The 18,729-nt window shown below is 40.9% G+C and overlaps 1 protein-coding gene across 1 annotated transcript in view; it reads right to left on the bottom strand.

Annotated features, from left to right (window-relative positions):
• The window catches only part of LOC143346520 (sodium-coupled monocarboxylate transporter 1), a 57,380-nt gene extending 39,272 nt beyond the window's left edge, over positions 1-18,108 (bottom strand). The window contains exons 1-2 of the mRNA XM_076774677.1: positions 17,917-18,108; positions 12,090-12,252 (exon numbers count right to left, since the gene is read on the bottom strand). The gene's annotated coding sequence lies outside the window, so the exon portion shown is untranslated. The remainder of the gene's footprint in view (positions 1-12,089; positions 12,253-17,916) is intronic.
• Positions 18,109-18,729: the final 621 nt, after the last annotated feature.

Genomic DNA, 18,729 nt, shown 5'->3' with positions numbered 1-18,729 from the left:
GAAGTATGAACGTAACCATAGAGTACAGAACGGCGACAAGTGAATGTCTTGGTGTTTAGCAATTGGCAAATCATAATGCATTCCATCGAGAGCTTCGGAGCCGTCGATTAACATGACAAACGCGAAACATTTTCCGTCAATGGCTCGTAGTATCGTATTGGAAATATGCAGGATGGCAGTTGGAGTACTATAACGACGTCGGAAGTCTGATTGAAAGTCCCCTAGGATGTTCGAGTCATTTATAAAGAGTCATAATTGGATTGTATTGCACAGCCTTTCACTTTGCGAAACGGAACGTAATGGAGTTAAAGTTGGAGGGCCAGTGGATGTAGGAACAAGAAGAAGAAGAGATTATGGCTCGTTTCCAGATAGTGGAAAGTACAAATGGTGTAGTATCGCATTGAAAATATGTAGAATAGTTTTTGAAGAGTGTTATAAAGATGTGAAAAGCCTGATCGAAAGTCCCCTACCTTGTAGGAGTAATTTATAGAGTGTTTCAATCGAGTACTGCACAGCCCTTTAGGTTACGAAACAGAGCGAGGCGAAGTTAAGGTTGAAAGGTCAGTGGATTTTGGAACAGAAGAGACTGTGGCATGTTTCCAGATAGTGGAAAAGGTCCCGGTGGATACGAAGTCACGAAATATATGCAACAGAGGATCAAGTACATAAGGGATGCAATGCATGAACGTGAAACCGGATATATCGCATGGTCCAGAAGTAGGAAGTATAATGTGTTTATGAACGGAATACAAATCACTGTTATCGATTAGAATGATTGGGAGCCTACTGACATGGCTGGAAGACTTGAAAATATATTCATTGATGAGCGTCGGAGGTATGGAGTCGATAAAATGATTGTTATTGGACGTTGGGGTCTGGCAAAATATGATGTGAAACATTGGTGGGTGCGCTTTTTGGAATGGATGGGGGTTGTGAACTGGTGTACAGGATATTTACCTACAGGTGGGCAATAATTCAGGGCGTGATTCTACATGGAAAAATAAGACGATAACTGAGAATGATGATACTGCGTTTGAGAGAGTAATTGCCGAAGACTTTATTGTCAGTATCGCTTCCTTGAGTAATGATTTATAACATAAAACGAAAGTTTGAATTATACCATCGTTTAAGCTATTTTATTTTAGCTGTTCGATTATTATATAACTTCGAATAAGATAATAAATTTGACTGTGGTCTTCTACTTCCAACAGTCCCTCTCTTTCCTAAGAGACAATTTTCAAATTTGCAATAAATACAACTTTTGCTACGCGATACGAACTATTCTATTAAAGCTGTACTTGTAACTTTTAATAATCGAGAATTCTGTCGTCAATCACAGGATAAGATTGTTGTCTACTCCCATTAATCGATTCTTTCGCTATTATAGGAACGATTAGCTCTTTGATTAAAACCGTAGAATTATTAAGATAAATTCGAATAGTTCGTCTAGCAGTTGTGTTAATTCATTTTTGGCGATGCACGGTACCGTCTCTTTCGTTAATCAAGCAGCCCAATTGACGTTAGCTCGTATCACGGAGCTTGTTCCGCTGCGGTTAGGAGTCACTTTCGTGATCCTGATAGGAAATTCTGACACGAAGAGACGCGGCTAGAGAAACACGCGCCCCGAAAAAGGGCGAGGCAACTGCTCGCGTGAATAGCTGCTGACGAGTGCGGTAACAAGGTTTCACTTTTCGAAGTGTATATACAGGAGGCACCTAACACGCTCACCTTGAATAGCTTGTAAATTATGCGTTGCACGAAGAATTGTTGTATACCAAAGTTGCATGGTTTCGAGGCTGCGTATAGCGGCGTACGAAGATTTTTTCTAGCTAGCGCAAGATCAGCTTCAGTTTTAGTAGATAAAATCTTTCATAATAGAATTCGTTAGTGTAATGAATTCTGAGAGGAAAAGTATGGAGGTATCAGGATTCAAGAGGTGCGCCAAAGAAAATTTTCGAGAATGAAACTGAATTTTATTTTGCTTGAAATATTTAGAAAGGTTGTGGAAACAGTTGTTCGTTGCCACGGGCTTTTTAAAAAATATCTACAGACCCTGATATCTTGTGTCCCGAAAATATTGCTTTATAAATGTTGACATTTGCCCGAAGCACCCTTCGCAGCCGTGCTCTAGCCACTGTACCTGAAATAACCGTTCGACGAGAGATAAATAGGAGACGATTTTACGTCAGAACGACGGTACGTGAGCTCGTGAGTTCGCTGTTTGTTACTTGTAACATCGGCGACCGATAAAGAGCAACGCCGATAACGCGTGAAGAACGATTTGCCGCGCACGTGATTCCGTGCGTAATCACGGATAAGATCGGCGTATTGTTATCAACTTCTCGTTGCAAATCATCGTGCTGCGTGACCCGAGTCACTAAGAGCCGTTGCCCTATCGAAATGACGGAAAGATCGCCATTGTTTTTTTTAATTTATAGAAACACGAAACGACTTCGTATCAGGGTTCAATTTAATTTAAGTTCGACTCGAATTGAGTCGTTGCGCGAATTTTAGAGGAAATCGACACGAATGTCTTCGGAGAGAGACTTTTCACTTACTCGACCGCATCAATTACAAATAATAAATTAAACATTATCCAGCCGGGATCAGCGGATATAATCGTATTGTGTTGTATCACGTATCGATACTAATCTAGCCATCGAGTGTTCAATACTAATTTCCTAGTATTTGTGTTAGATCGTGCGTCATAGGTCACAACTTAACGCTAGATTAGAAGGAATAAAGTATTTTGTTTTTCATTTACCAATCTTGTTTGCAACAACTTTCGGTGATCTTATCGCACGCCATACACGATGTTTCTTTCAACCCTGTTATTGGACACATTCGCCTAATTGTTTCCGGCAGAATACAGGATAACTCTCCTCGCTTGTCGTTGAAGATAGGGAAAAAGTATCGCAGGAAGTAAGTGATTTGTTTAGAAAGGGCAAATATTTGACCATATTTCTGGCAATGTCTGGTCTTTGCAAGTAAATAGTGTGGATTATTCGTTATTGTTACTTTACGTCGAACGAGCGAATGTCCTCCGAAAGTTGTTTCTATCGTCGAGAACAAGTAAGATATTTGGGGTAGTCGAGTTAAGTGGGACACCTTATATATTCTTTTCGGGCAGATACGTCACTTAAACGAGCACTAGCAATGTGAAACACGGAGTAAGAAGTTCCAGGAGAAATCAATGAAAATCCTGTGCCATCTGGAAACACGAGTCTTTATGAATTTTGCCCAGCTGTAAACGCGACATCCCGATGGTATTCAAAACGGTTGTTTAAATCGTCCAACAACAATATCAGTTTAAACAGAATGTAATGACTTGAACACAAGTTACAATATTATAATAATGAATAGTGTACGAAGAAGCCAACCAAATCACGTGGCGATTATTCGAGATCTGCGCGCAAGGACTCCCCAACACGCGCATGCGTGGAAATCATTCGAATGATACGAACAAACTTTGAATATTCGAATATCGTTATACGTTCGATTCGTTTTTAATTCGTTATTGCAAATTTGTATCTATTTACGTAAGAATTCTGTCCATTTCTGGTTATGGTCGTAACAGGACACCTTGTAGATTCAACAATGCAGAGTGTTCTCTGGAATGTTGCGCAATGCGCGATGAAATCCGTTCGCAGCGAGCAGCGTCTCGTCGCGTGCCGCGCTGAACGTGTAATTTGAGTTGCACGAGGCGCAGGCAAGGTTATTCTTGCTTCTTTATTTCCTTTTCGTAGATCATTTCGTAGATTGGAGAGTGTCCATCGATCACGAGGTTCCTTGTTCATTGGACGCCGCGAGAAAAATTAGGCTGTCCCAGAAAATACTGTGCGTTTCGAAATTTTTATTCGTCAACTGTAAAACAATCGTTTCACGTACAATGATAATGAAAAGTAATAAGAAAATTCTTTCTACGATAATCTATCGTCTCCTGTCGTTAAACTGTAAATAATTGCACCTCTTTGCACCACAATGCTGATTTCTTACATACAAAAAATGTCGCTTATCACATCGTCGTCATTGTTAAATCACCTATTGTTCGGAAAGTGCACTATTGTCGGAAAAACGTACACATAAATTACACATCAGGCACAGGATGAACACGCAAGATAATACAACATATCAAAATCAGTATTACTTGCTCGTATTAAAAAAAAAGAAATAATAATGTACCGATACGTGTATCTTATTTTGGGAAACCCAAGGTCTGTCTTCATTAGGATGGACAATGCGAAGGAGCGAAACGACGAAAACAGCGGAATATTTTCCGGGACACCCTAATAGATGAATCCGCGATTTGCATTTAGGCAGGTCGATGGGGAAATAAATTTTCGCCGGAGGACCGCGAATGGGGAAAAAGGAGTCCTGGAACGCCTCCAGTGCGCCTCGACCATCAATTTCGCAGCTTTCTGACTCGTTGATGGATCGTCGAACGCGAGAGAGGCTAACTGCGCGCTTTATGAAACGGTCGAAGACTCGGTCCCCGTTAGCAGTAACAAGTTCTGTAATCGTAATTAATTGACCCGGCGAAACGATCGAGCTCCAGGTGAAAAATTCGACAATTTCGTCGTCCTAACGGAAAGTTCAATGTTCGAACTTATTCTTTAATGTCAGGATATCAGTTAGAACCGATAATGGTTGAAGAGATTCGCTCGACTCGACTGCGGAGGATCCGGGGTCCGCGCACACGGATTCCCGGGGGTCACACGCACGGATTGCCGAGGTACGATCACAGGAACGCGTACTCGGAACGTAACAGAACGCGCTACGATTAGTTTTAAAGATAACGAAGGAAGTTGAACTAAAAATCTGACCAGATATGAGACGAAACTGGATGGTCCGTTGCGTAAAATAGATGCCACGTAGCTATTTCGCGATGGAAATTCGTTTCGTCTCGACTTAATTAAACTTCTTAATGGTATTCTAAGACCGTTGACGTCTAAAACTTTCATTTAACTCACGTCCATTCTCGTTTGCGCAATTAAACGTCATTTATCCGAGAAGGAGAACCGAGAAACTGTCGCGGATAATTCTTAAACCCCTCCGAGCTTTCCAATCGAACAGTTTGGGGATCAATTCACCATTTTCTTGCGGTTTCCGAAAGTTTCAGCGATCATTACAAACCCGTCTTTTCTCAGCCGTAGAATTTTATCTCTTTTTTCTGTTGGACAAATCACTTTATGCGTTGAATTAGAAATTGATAAGTCGAACGGTTCGCACCGGAAAAAATCTGAAACGTTAGTCAATCGGCTTCAAAGTAGACGGACTTGATAAACGTGTGTTTGAGTTTCTGATTGACGGTCGGGCGAATGACAATTCCAAAAACTGCGTTCGTCATTCTTCGCGGCTGTTATTTCAAACCGAGCGTATTTCTGGTTAGGTAACGAACTGTTTATCGTTACGGAAGGTTTACGCTCCCTAGCATGAATGTTAGAAGTCAAGAACAACAGAAAAATTCACGCCGCTTGCAGAATGCAAACACCAGCGCGCCTGTTTACGCAGCTGCGCGTTTCTCGAATCAATTGCCGTGCCCAACAATACTGTCAGAAATGAGCACGGCGTATGAACGTTAAAACAATAAACAGAAAATACACCTTCGTGTTTGCAAAATCGTGGTCTTTGCGTGCTCTTTGCGTGCCGATTGCTTCGACATGTGAGATAAGTGCCCGAACGGCTCGATCGTCTTTTCCCAGCGCCGCGTTTTGCATACTTTCGCGATCATGGCTCGCTTAGGTCGCGCTGATCATTTAACAAACTTTTGCATTCTGCACAGAGACGAGCAAATTTTATTCGAACTAAAATTTTAGAGTCATTGAGAACACTATTGGAAGAAGTTGCTTCGGGATAGAATTAAAAATTGCTATTTGCTATTTGCTATTTATTCTTCTTGGAAACTTCAAAATTTGACAATTATAGAGACAACGTTATCTCGTTTAAAAATTTTCTTTATCGAGAGGACCTCCAATGTTTCTCCGCTCGAGACTTGAAAAGACCTTAATTCGGTTCCGCTCCCAGTGAATGTCGATGACCGTGTGAAACTAGCAAGCACATATCACGCGTGATCGCGGCGTAAAATTCCCTCTTAACCGTATCCCAGGGCTCGAGTTAGCCAACTGACCGTAGGATTAATTAAAAAGTTTCTACCGGGCCAAAGTTAGCGCGGGCTCCGAAAGACGGCGAGCAAAGTGGCTCGTCGCGCTTCGCTGGCCTAATCTTTACCTCGCATAGATTTAACGCCACCGTGACAGGCTCGCGTCGAATTTTTCTATACTCGAACATTTCGAAGAATTATTAGAATCTCGAATCAACTTTTGTTGCACGGCCGAGCAAACGTTAATGTAAAACCTGTTTTTTCAGCCGATAAATAACGCGAAATCCAAACAATATACCGCCATCGATAATTTCATTATTGGGTTAACTGCATTATGGACTGTTTAATAATGAAAACAAATACACCTAATTAACGAATATAATGTCAAATAAATGAAATAATGCGATTACGGAGTGGAAATCTATTTGTCCAGTAATGTAAACAATTACCTCATTGCGAATCCATCTATCTGTATTTAGTGAAATTTAAGTACACCTCTGTTTCAAATTTCACGTACATTATCGTCGTTTAATTGGGGCAGAAAACACGTATACAAAGAAACTCGAAAGAAATAAAAGAAAACGGTGGTCGGTAAGAAGTCTGAGGTTTGTTTCAAACATCGACCTATTTAAAGAAAAGATTCTTGGCAGTCGACCAAAATAAAGAAAAATTACTCGACAAGACTGGTTAACGAAACAGAATTACCTCGGGAAAAAAATTTTCCATCCCCTTTGACCTAGTAACGTTTTCTTCTTCCAATAAGGCATTTTTTCCCGAGTTCGATCTTCTGTCACAGATATTAATTCCACAATACCGAATCTATCATTCTATCATAATCATTTTAATATTGAAATATTCTAAACGTGTAAAAACAAACTGTTTGGAATAAAAAGTTCCAACAGATTTTCATCGCGAGCTAAAACGTCGAAGTATAAATCTCCCCCCCCCCCCCCATGTTGTTATCGCTCTTCTCGCCATAAGAAATTTTCCACTTTTATTTTTGACTCTCTGAATATTCTGCCGCGGGTTTCAGTGATCGTTTTACGTATTTTTCGAATATCTTTTTATACACCACAGCTCATTTACTCAGTGCACGAGAAAGGACGCATTATCGTTCCCTCTAATCGATGCTCCAGTTCGAGGCGTGCATTTCGACCCACCGAAAATCGTCGAGCGTGAATAATGGCTGGCTCGGGCGGAGGAAGAAGTTAACAGTCGCTGTAATTTCCTTCGTTTTTCCACCGTGGTCTGCGGAGAATCGTGAGTCGCGGCACGTACGTCCGACCAGCGATTTCGATATCCCGTTACAAGCGCAAATATTTGCCTGCAAGCGCCACTCGTCGATCGGTCTTTGTTACTTTATTTCACGAGAGACTTTGGTGATTTTTGAACGTCGAATTCGACTATTTCCGCGTTAGAGGGAGACTGTTCTATTTGAATTAGAATCCGATGGGTAGTGGCAAACATATCGTACCTTCGCTGTCGATGTTCCCGAGAAAAAACAGGCATCGAAATCTTTTACAATATTTTTTATTCGATATCAAACTTCTACTGTATCTACGAGACCAGAAATTTTCTACACGAACATCGTAACGATTTAAAAGGGAATAAAATGTCCACGAGCAACCAAAACATTTAATGCTCGCTTTAACGTGGAAAGTTAAACGTTCGAAACGAAAGACACTGCGTAGAATAGTTAGAAGACATCCTTTAGGCACTTGTAAGGAATTACCTGGGATATCAGGGCCGAAAGAAATATTGTGTACACCGAAGCTTTGAAAAGCTCTGGATATAACGAGCTAGAAACTCGTCCGAGCGGATGATCCTCACGACCATTTCGACGACTTTCTCTGCAAAGTTGCTAAATTTTAACGCCAGACGTCACACGAAAAGAGTTTTCAACACCGTTTTGTACGGCTCGCTAAAATCGTCGGTGTTGTTCCGATCCGTCAACTCTGTAACTTGGAGACGACGACAAAGTGTGCTTCCCTGTCTTAATAAACAAGCCCAGGTGTCAAAGCTCTTTGCGCGAAAGTTGACGCAGCCCTCTTTTCCACGGACAAGAAACAAGCAGCGCTCTAATTAAAGGACTAAGTAAAACTAAAACGATCCGACGTTGACGCAGAACTCGGCTTTCGAGAGTAAAAAGCGTGGAACAATACAAGTATTAACTAACTATGGAACTGTCCATAGATACCGAGCGACATTAACGATCTATTAGAACGATTAATTATTAAGGGCGCAGCGGAAGAAGCACGGAAAATCTGATATAACTTACTTCCGAAGAGAAGATTCCCTTCAAATCTCCAAGGAAAAACCAAGAGATGCCTGGGATTCGAGGAAGATTTTGATACGCAAGAAGTAACTTTCGAAGTAACTTGAGTAGGTCTTTTAACTTAAAATGTTAAAAAGGAAACTGTCCATAATAGCTTTTGTAACTGGAGATTTATTTTTATCTTCACGAAGACATTAAGAATGTATTGGTGGTGTTTTCCCGATAAAAATGAGTCCAAACACGACCACGATCGGACAATTTTTAGTTGTATAAATTTCCAAATATTTTTTGAACTTTTTTTGGCTAGAGGAGCGTATAATCAAAATTAATCCGAATGGAGTCGTGTTTGGACTCATCTTTTCGGGAGAACATCGTCAATATATTCTTGACACTTTCGTGAAGATAGAATGAATAACAGTGCGACGGAATAAATCGTTACAGTGTGTTTATCCTTCATCGATCGATTAAATAAAATTTTGCCCATATTGCGATTTAACTTGCAATCCAAAACGCGTGGCCGCGGTGCAGGAATGTTATAAGGGAATCCAGTCTGGCGCCATAGGCTGTCGAAGGAACCGGGTGTCTTGGTCGCCCACAAAAAAAAGGAAACGCGAAGAAAAGACGAAACAAAGAAGCGGCAGACGGAAGGCACGCGGGTGTAACATCGTTCCTTCCAGCCGCGCGTTAAGGACTTTTTGATGGCGTCTGCTGCTCGTTGCCCACCATCTTATAGACGATTATTGCGAAAATTTTCGATGTCTGAGGGGGAAACCGTGCCATCGTTCTTTTGCGCGTCTGGAAGTTGACGAAAAAACAGGCTGCTTCGAAAAGTATGGATATTAGGGAGGTTGCGTTCCTGAAGATGAAATCTGGTTGGGTCGCGTTATAAGAATTTTTTTTTATTAATATTTTTCGTACCGTAAAATTTCTGCCCGGGTAGCTCGGTTTATAGGCTCCGTGGTGAAGGAAATTTAAGCGCGCCATGTAGAAAAAAGTGTAATTCATAGTCCAACGATAATTGCAGTTTCTTGCGTCCGAGCATTTTAAAATTAAGAATTGATTATTAAAATGAAAGATTCTATCCGATGGGTGGAATAATAGGAGCAAAATTCAACATTTATTTTCCGTATACTTGTTAGCCAGTTTAGTCGTTCCACGTGTTCCGCAGATCCCACATGTTCTTCCCCCTCCTCGGTCTCATAATTGATACTATACGGTACATGCTGGCGACATTGCACGCGATAACTAAATACAGGGACTCTAAATATAGAATCAAGTGAGTTTAGCGTCGTCGTACAAGCAATAGTAACTGGTACGTAGCGATGGAAATTGATGTCTTTGGTTCGAAAATTTCTGAATAATTCAACATATAGAGATTCAAACTTAATTTATCTGCCTGTAAGTAAAATTTATTTATTCGATCACCTCTTCAGTAAATTTAAGTCAAAGCAGTGTGAATCAATTTCCACGGGTATCTTTTTTCTAAACTTGAGAAAATACTCGAGTATTCAAAGATGATTTGAACGGTACTCGAATAATAGTCAAATATTTGGATCAACGAAGGATTCTGACGTTCGAGTGCAGAAAAATTGGACGAGTGGTCTCAATTCCATTTGAAACGCGAATGTTACCGCGGTTTGTCGAAACAAACGACTCGATTCGTCTCCTGGGACCAGGACGGGTTTCACGCCGTTGACGGGAAGTTCGTTTCCACGCAAACCTGTTTTCCAATAGATAGAACGCGCCTCCGCGGAGCGGTAAACAAGTGACGCGCGAAGGACAGGAGTTTCAAACTCGACAGTCTATTTCACGAGCATACTATATCGATAACTATTTTTACACTCGGAACGCAGACTCGCCGGCCTGTTTGGCGACGATCTTGAACTCGCACCGTTCGAGGCTGCATTCAATTTTGTGCGTTGCACTCTGGTCAGAACAATTTCGAGAAAAATGATTCCAAAATTTTGTTTTGAAAACTTTTTGTCCCTTGCCGGTACCATCGTGGCCTCCGGCGTGTCTCGTTTTATGTTTATTATAACGTATATATTCGAATTACAATTTTAGAAATCTGAGTAACAGAAATCTTCGTCACATGTTGCTGAGTATTTAGGACTCAGAAAATGGTTTCAGAGAGGTTTCGTTTTCAAGAGTTTTGGCACCGAAGATCTGAGTGTCTTCTTGATCTTGTTCAACGCCTTTAAAAGCAACGCGACTGGAATCTCGCCTCGCTTTCGAACCTAATCATTCAAAACTACTGCTTACAGTTACTAATAAAGATCCACTAATAGTAGCCCATATTCTCAGTATGACGATCTCCTAGTATTCACCCCGCATTCAAGCGAACTCGGCAGTTCCAACCGCGTCACTTGAAAGCGACTGTCGCTGTATCCGAAGAAAATGCATTTCACGTTATTAAAATACTTTTAGCCGTGACGTCCAAGGCCACGCTTAATGCAAAACTAACTGACACTAGTTGTAAAGGTTTGTGGAGTCAATCCAAACTTAAAGGACGCTAGAAAAGAGCGAAAATAATACGGTTCTCGATGGGAGGAGGTGCGAGAACCAAGTTCAGAGTCTTCGGGACGCGACGTCGCATTTTCAGTGGGATTTTAGCGTTCACAATAGAAAATCACGCGACGCGAATAATCGCGAACTCGAATCGGTACGGCTGATCGCGTTCTCGATGCTAATGGTTAATATCCGAGCGTTTCCTACCCGGAATTCGTATCTACCAATCGAACGAATCTGCGAGTATAATGAGATCCGTAGGTTCGTTCGTTTCGTTTCGAAGAGGCGGGCGTGCACGCGTGTACGCGCGTAATGCGCGCTCGGAAATAGCTGGCTGCACGCGGAAGAATCCTGTCCTGGAAACCGATCAGCGTTTCGCCCGCGAAAATCGACCGTCCCGAATTTAAATGGCTTCCACGGTTTAATTCCGTAACGCTGGGGAGCAGCAACGGAAATTATAACAGAACACCCGCGATCGTTCATTTCCAATTTCGATCATGTTCGAACGAGTTCGACGACCTACATCCGCGTGGCCTTCCAACGACCTTGAACTGTGAAAGTTTGCGATTGGATCAGATTGAATTTGAGTTAAAATCGACGACCTGCATCTGTGCGCGACCTTCTAACGACCTTGAGCTGAAGAAGTTCAAGGTTAAGAACCTGAGCTACGATAATTTGTGATTAGGTCAAGTTGAGTTCAATGACATGCACCCTTGTGACCTTTGACAACCTTGAGCTGCGAAAGTTTATAGACAGGTTATATACGGGTTAGTTTCGATGACCCGTACTAGTGTAACCTTCTAACAAACTTGAGTCGTGGAAGTTCCTAGTTAGATTAGGTTAGCTTAGGCTCGACGACCTGTATCAGTATGTCCTTGTAACGACCTTGAGTTATAGAAGTTTCGAATCAAAGAAACTCTGAATTCTAAATTATCAGAATTTAACAGAACTCGATAGCCTTCAATTTTGAACACGTGAGAATCATTTAAAAAATATAAAATCAAACTAGAAATTACTTTCAAGAAAATGTTATATCATGATTCTACTTAATGAAAATACCTAATATAGACGTTACACTTATCGTTCCAAATTTTGTGCACTTTCATCCCTTCGTTTCCTCTGTCCTATTTCACAATCCCACCGAAGAATACGCTTCTCTGGTTTATTTAACTAACAATACACGGTAAGAGAAGAAGAAACAGTTACCTTTTGTGATCCCCTCGATCCAAGTTCAATGTCTCTGCGGGTCCAATCCTCTCATTCCCGAACACTCCGTGCGACCAGCATCCGTTCGACTGGCCGACCCACGCGAAGCAGCAGGCGCTCGAAACTTCGCGACGCCCAGGCGTCCTTCGTCGACCTCAGGTATCTGCAGAAAGAAATCGACGAGTCCCGTGACACGTTCGATCGATCCAGAATCGCGGGGAAAGGTCGGTGGGAGTTCGCCAGCTACGTTTCCATGATTTTAATCCGGCGACTAACGGTTATATCCCCCGCGCGGCCATTCCCGTTCAAAATGCCCGAATTTCCCGTCGAATCGGACAAAGCTCGCTTCAGCCGCGAATTATCGCGTTAATTATCCAGACGAATATCCCCCGACTCGATTCGGTTCGTTTGCCGCGGCGGACTGCGCGATTTCGGTTCAGAGGCCAGAAGAGAATTTACTTCGACATACTATGCAAATATTCTTCGGTTATAGCAGAGACTGGATCCAAATTTCGTTCAACGAGTCCTTTTCAAATAAATTACTGGTTTCACATCGATTTTATCAATAATATTATCTAGTCGTACAATCGTAAACGTCCCTCTTAGTCCCAACTCCATTTTGGAAAGTCAGTGGGGCACGCGGAGAAAAATTTCTTCAACGAATTTAATCTCAGAAGGCATCTGTCCTAGCCTTCTGTATTAAACAGCCTAATCAAACAGAGTCTATACTACGTAATTTTCACGTTAAATCCAGACTTACAATTAATCAATTGTATGCATCCCCAATAAAATTTTACTCTACATTTTCGACTCATTTTTATACAAAGAAACGCCCTACGTTGTACCACCTATATTAGAAGATAAATTTTTCTTGTGAAAAAGTGTGTTAAAAAACTAACTCGAATAACGAAATAAAAATGATGGACACAAGGTCCTAAGCCCCCCTCGGAGCACTTTGTCGAGTTTGGCAACCGTTAGGAGCAAAAAATTTGCTAAATAAATGTAAAATTCGAGCTAGCTTCCCTCGTAAACAAACTTCGATGGGATTAGAAACGTTGCGTCAGCCCGGGTTCGGCGCGTGGGCGAGCTGGGCGCGAGGAGCAAAAAGTGGAACGAAAGGAGCAGAAACGACGCGCGAAAAAGAAACGACATGGAGACAACGGAACGAGACGAAGGGGAGGGGGGTCGAAGAGATAAAAACGAAGGGACGAAGAGGTCATCGACTGTCGGTGGATGAAGAAGGACGAAACTGGACTCGTCCCCATTAAGGTCCGTTTTCACGTGATGTAGAGCCATGACTTTAAGTGCCCTGACACTGAGTGCCATATTTATCACCCTAAAAAACTTAACCGTTGCGTTGTCGGGACATTTGACAACAGACGTTATGTTGTGTCCATACTTTTCTCCATTTTATTACACGTAAATAATATTTATTTAAATGTTAGGAGTCACTAAAATCATCTCATGTTACTTTAAAATGTCTGATTTCTTGTTACGTGAAAATGGACCTTTAATTTGCTATAACAGACATGCTCGACTAGGTTGTTAGCTCGATCGTGTTGCATCGCAATAAGCAAAGTCGCGCTCGCGCAAGCGTTATGCCTCAAGTATCGGCGGGGCCGGAAGCGCGTTTATCGGGAAACGTTTCCAGTCGCGGCTCGCGGTTGTTTCGAAAGAAAACAAAGAACCTTTTAACCGGCTGACTGCGAAAAATTCCATTTCCATCCAGGGATTTCCATTCGGCGCTAGAAAATTCGACGCGCTAGGACAAACGACCGAGGCTTGCTCGACGAATCGCGGAAACGATTAACACTTTGGGGCAGTGGTTTTCAAACCCTTTGAAAGATCTTAAAAGAAAGAGTAATTTAAATTTAATCGAATCTTGCTCATCGAATAAAAAGTATTTAACGTTGGAATAGTATAGTGGGACACTGTGTTTGACGCCCATTTTAGTTTTCTATAAAATTCTTTGATAGGTGTAAATGATAGCATCAAAACTGTTCTGAAACCTGCCGATTTCGTTTGTAGGCTTCATTCGAATAATATAGAGTGAGAATTGTATGCCCAACCGAGCGCGTGGATCGATTACCTGAAACGGGCCACGGCTATTGACAGCTTATTACAATGTTAATTATAAACTCGTATCCCAGAAATAAATTTAATCCGTAGATGAAGTTTCAAGGAATACGTTCATATTTTTCTGAATTACCAACGAGCAGCATCTCGATTAAAAATTCGCAACTTAGGAAATAAAAACAGAAATAAAGTTCATTTAAACATTGGCCATTTATTTTCGAATTTCGTACAATTTTTAAATTTAACTTGAGTCTTCAGACCAATTAAAATTCATTTGGTTTTCAATTTAATACCGAGAATTCGTCTGAATTCAACCACCAATTAATTCAATTATCCTCAGCTCCTTTTAGTTTTACTTCGATTAATTTAAATTAATTGAAATTCAGATCACAGTATACCGAAAAGAGCCAATAATTTGTTCCCGAATAAAATAATTCAGATAATGAAATTTTGAAATCAGAAATTAACGAGAATTTGGTTTAGAAACGAAGTTCGAGGCAAGTTTATTTAACAATGTTATTCGGGCGGTAACGGCTCCGTTTGACGGAAACTTGTAATTAGGCTAATGGAATGGTCGGGTTTTCGCAATTATCGAGAGGAAGAATCGAACATCGTTAGGCATGCGATACGGATTTCCTTGCTCGAAGGTGTTTGAAATTCGAGTCCAGGAAAACTCGTTTTGGGAAACTCGATCATCCGCGCGAAAAAATTCGCGTTATCGTGATCTCCGTTGTTCCAGAAGCGAGTGAGACGCGCGTCATGGGTCATGGAGCAATGTCTTTCTTCTTCGGAGCAAGGGAATCTACATAGAACTAATTTGTTATTCAATATCACACGCTTGATTTATGGGACACGGTTGACCTTTCTCGATAAGATCGTATATTTTGTTAGCAGCATTCTATTTTTACTCATTTTTTGCGCCGTTTTTGCGTTCGAAGCGAATGGAACTAAAGATTGAAAAGTTGAAATCAATTGAAAAATAAAGGAGAACGAATCGAATTAATATTAAATCGTAAAAATATTACATGCACTTCGATTGATTTCAAAACGAATAGAATTTACGATTTAGTTTTGAATAAATTATTTGATCTACCGAAACAAAAACATTCATTTGTCTGATCCGTAGTACAAGACGAACATTTTCGATTTAAAGTATTTGCATTCGTTACATCGAATGTGAGATTTATTGACTTTTTCGATCGATACTTTCTCGAGTAATTTGAACAGCTCTGTCACTTTTTGTGAATTATCCATCAGCTAAACTGGTCATTCAATATTCAACGAATACACCGTCGAGCGAAATTTCTCGGCTTTCCAAGCAGTCCATCGGCAGAAATTTCCCACTAGAAGAAAGCCCGACGAATTTGACGGATATTAATCACTGGCTTGGTAGTCGAGCCCACTTTATCGGTGCCCAACGCGTCGAATCGGAGAAAGGGATCCATTATCGATCATTTCCAGTGAGTAATTTATGAAGCGACTGCCGATGAACCGCTTTATCCGCGCGAGATCGCGTTACCGCTCTCGCAGCGCGGCCGTAATCGTCTTCGTTTCCAGAAACCGTGATTTCATCGACGAGTCTGCGATCTCACGCGTCCTCCGATCCTTCAGAAACTATTAATTCTTACTATGACGTAAAATTAAAACTACGAATATCACGATGCAGTTTTAATCAGTTTAATTCCGTTTAAGTTTCAAATGTAAAACTAATTTTCACACGGAAAGGTTCTTGGTTAATTTTTGCACTACACCTGAGGTCAAATTTATAATTAATAAACGAGATACAAATGTTTCCTCGCGAAAGAGGTAAACGACCTTTGCAATATCGAACACCTATCGTAGGTATTTTTAACCTCGTCTATAACAGTGTTACAATCATGGATAATTTTTCGATGGCTCATCGAAAATCGATATATTCCCGGAGTTATAAGGAAAATGTTATTCCTTCAACAGAGCTTCGAGATTGGGAAACAAAACGACCGATCGCGCCGCTCTGGCTCTTGACGAACGAATTTATGAGTTGCTGAAACGTCACGGTGGATTCGAGCCAGCGAATGTTTTCGTAGTTGAGCCCGCGCGGTTATGCAAACCGGCTGCAAAGCACGGAAGTTCAATCGCGATGTTTGATTGTTAAACCAACTCGACTCTGGCAAACTGTCTTCTGTCTGCAGTCTGATTTCTTCCATTATCGTCGGTCGATGACGAGTCAGCCCGAAGAAGTTGCGAGGCAAAACGACATAAATCGATACTTTCGATTCCAAAATCAAACCTTACAATTCAGACAATTACATTATTTAAAAAAAAACTCAAACGAGGATTAATTGTACTGGCTAAACAGTTCCAGTTTCCCTTTATTCATAATTCAATTCATATTTAATTCCACCCAAGTATTATATAAAAAGTTGTTAAAATTCAATTCTTTATCTACAATTTACACGTGGATAAGAATGGTTCTCTTGGCCCAGTGCGACGACGCTAGGCGTTGTTCGTCTCGAAGGACGCATCAAAACCGAAGGATGACAATTCGAGAGTTCGCGTATACAGGGTGTTCGGCCACCCCTGGAAAAAATTTTAATGGGAGATTCTTGAGTCCAAAATAAGACGAAAATCAAGAATGTTAATTTCTTGATTGAGGCTTCATTAAAATGTTATTAAAAAATTAAATTAAAAAATTTCAAATCATTCTGACAAAATTATTTTTGGTTGCGGGGCTCAGTCACAATCATTTTTTGTGAATATACGTACCCCTGAAGTCCTACCCACTTTCGAAACAAAAATTCGAGTAGGTACTGAAATTTTTCAACGAAATTAAAAAATTTCAAATCATACTAAAAAAATTATATTTACTTACAAGGGTCAATTACAAGCATTTTTGGTCAACAGACATACCCCCGAAATCCTACTCAGTTTCGAGAAAAAAATTCCTCACCGAAAATCTAATTTCTGACCAGAAATGTCTGCCCGAATTTTCATGCGAATCTTTAAAACGTCATAACTTCTGAACGGATTGGACGATTTTCATGTTTAAAAATGCAAACTACGCGTATTTTGGTGGAGAATATGTACAAATAGCAAAAATATTCGAAAAGTTGGTCCTTGACCTCGCAAAATGAGAAAAACCCCATAAAAATGGTCCAATTTTCAAACAGCCATAACTCCTACAATTGTGAATATATTTCAATGAAACTTTTTTCTGAAGTAGAGCTCATGGGTACCTACAAAAAAGTATTAGACAACTTTTCTGTAGGGCGTCAAACAAAATTACTAAAAATCAAAAAGGAATTTTTAAGAAAAATCGACAGGGGGTGCCTAAATTTTTCGACAAAAAAAAAAATTTTTAATTAATTCTGAAAAAATTATTTTCGGTTGCGGGGGTCAATTATAATCATTTTTGGTGAATAGACATACCCCTGAAATCCTACCCACTTTCTACAAAAAAATTCGAAAAGGTGAAATTTTTCGACGGAAAAAAAAAAATTTCAAAACGCTCTGGAAAAATTATTTTCGGTTGCGGGGGTCAATTACAATCATTTTTGGTGAATGGATATATCCCCGAAATCCTACCCACTTTCTAGAAAAAAATTCAGTACGGGCAGAACTTTAAACGTTAATAACTTTTTAACGAAGCCTCCATCAGCAAATTGGTATTCTTGATTTTGCTCTTATTTTGGCCTCTAGAATCTCCCATTGAAAGTTTTCCCAGGGGTGGCCGAACACCCTGTATACCGGGTCGGAGTCATAAATTACGTACCAGAAAAGATTGACACGTTGGACCGATCACGGAGGACGGTCGTCGACGCAGAAGAAGGGGGCGGTGGGAACGAACGAAACGAAACCTCGATCGATGTACACGGTTTGGAATTCGAATTGTCCCGCGGCGCGATCGTACAAGATTCCCGTCGGATTACAAGACGTCCGTCGTGGTCAGTCGACGACGTGGTACTGGGAAGTCGAGAGAGTTCGGCTTGGTATATTTAAAAAGCAGAAACGCAGCAGCGTCCGCGTTACGGACTCGAACGACTGTCAGCGGTGCAATACTATTGGCACCGACGGCCGCGAGCACATGCTCCCGGCGTGCATTGTTTGCACTCGCGGCAAATTAAAAATAAAGCCCCGGTGAAAACCGGCGCGGGAACTTCCCTGACGACTTTGGGAAATGCAAAACGCTCTGACCGTCCCCCATGCATCAACAGGGCTCTCCACTCTGGAGAAAAGCTTACTTCTGAAGTCGAGGCGTTGATAGAGATAAATTTGAATTTTAGCGAGCCTCTATTCGAGAATTTATTGTAAAGAAAGCGCCGTGCTAATTATTCTACAATTTTCAGAATATTTTCCCACGCTATTAAGATAGAGGAAAATCATTTTTGTGGTTTGAAAGAGCCATCTCGTGTTCTCAGTCTAGCCTGTTGTATTCGTTTAAAATCAATGTTATAGATGTATTTTCAACGTAGAATTCCAAGAGTATTCGAGTAGGTAATTCTTCTGATATTATACGAACGGTCAGGTATTCGAATTCGACGACAGTTCGAGTATTTAAATAAATTTCGACGAAAACGCGAAGCGT

This window comes from Colletes latitarsis, chromosome 10 (assembly GCF_051014445.1).
Source record: "Colletes latitarsis isolate SP2378_abdomen chromosome 10, iyColLati1, whole genome shotgun sequence".
In the NCBI taxonomy this organism is placed as follows: Eukaryota; Metazoa; Arthropoda; class Insecta; order Hymenoptera; family Colletidae; genus Colletes; species Colletes latitarsis.
This window is presented reverse-complemented; position numbering and strand designations above follow the sequence as displayed.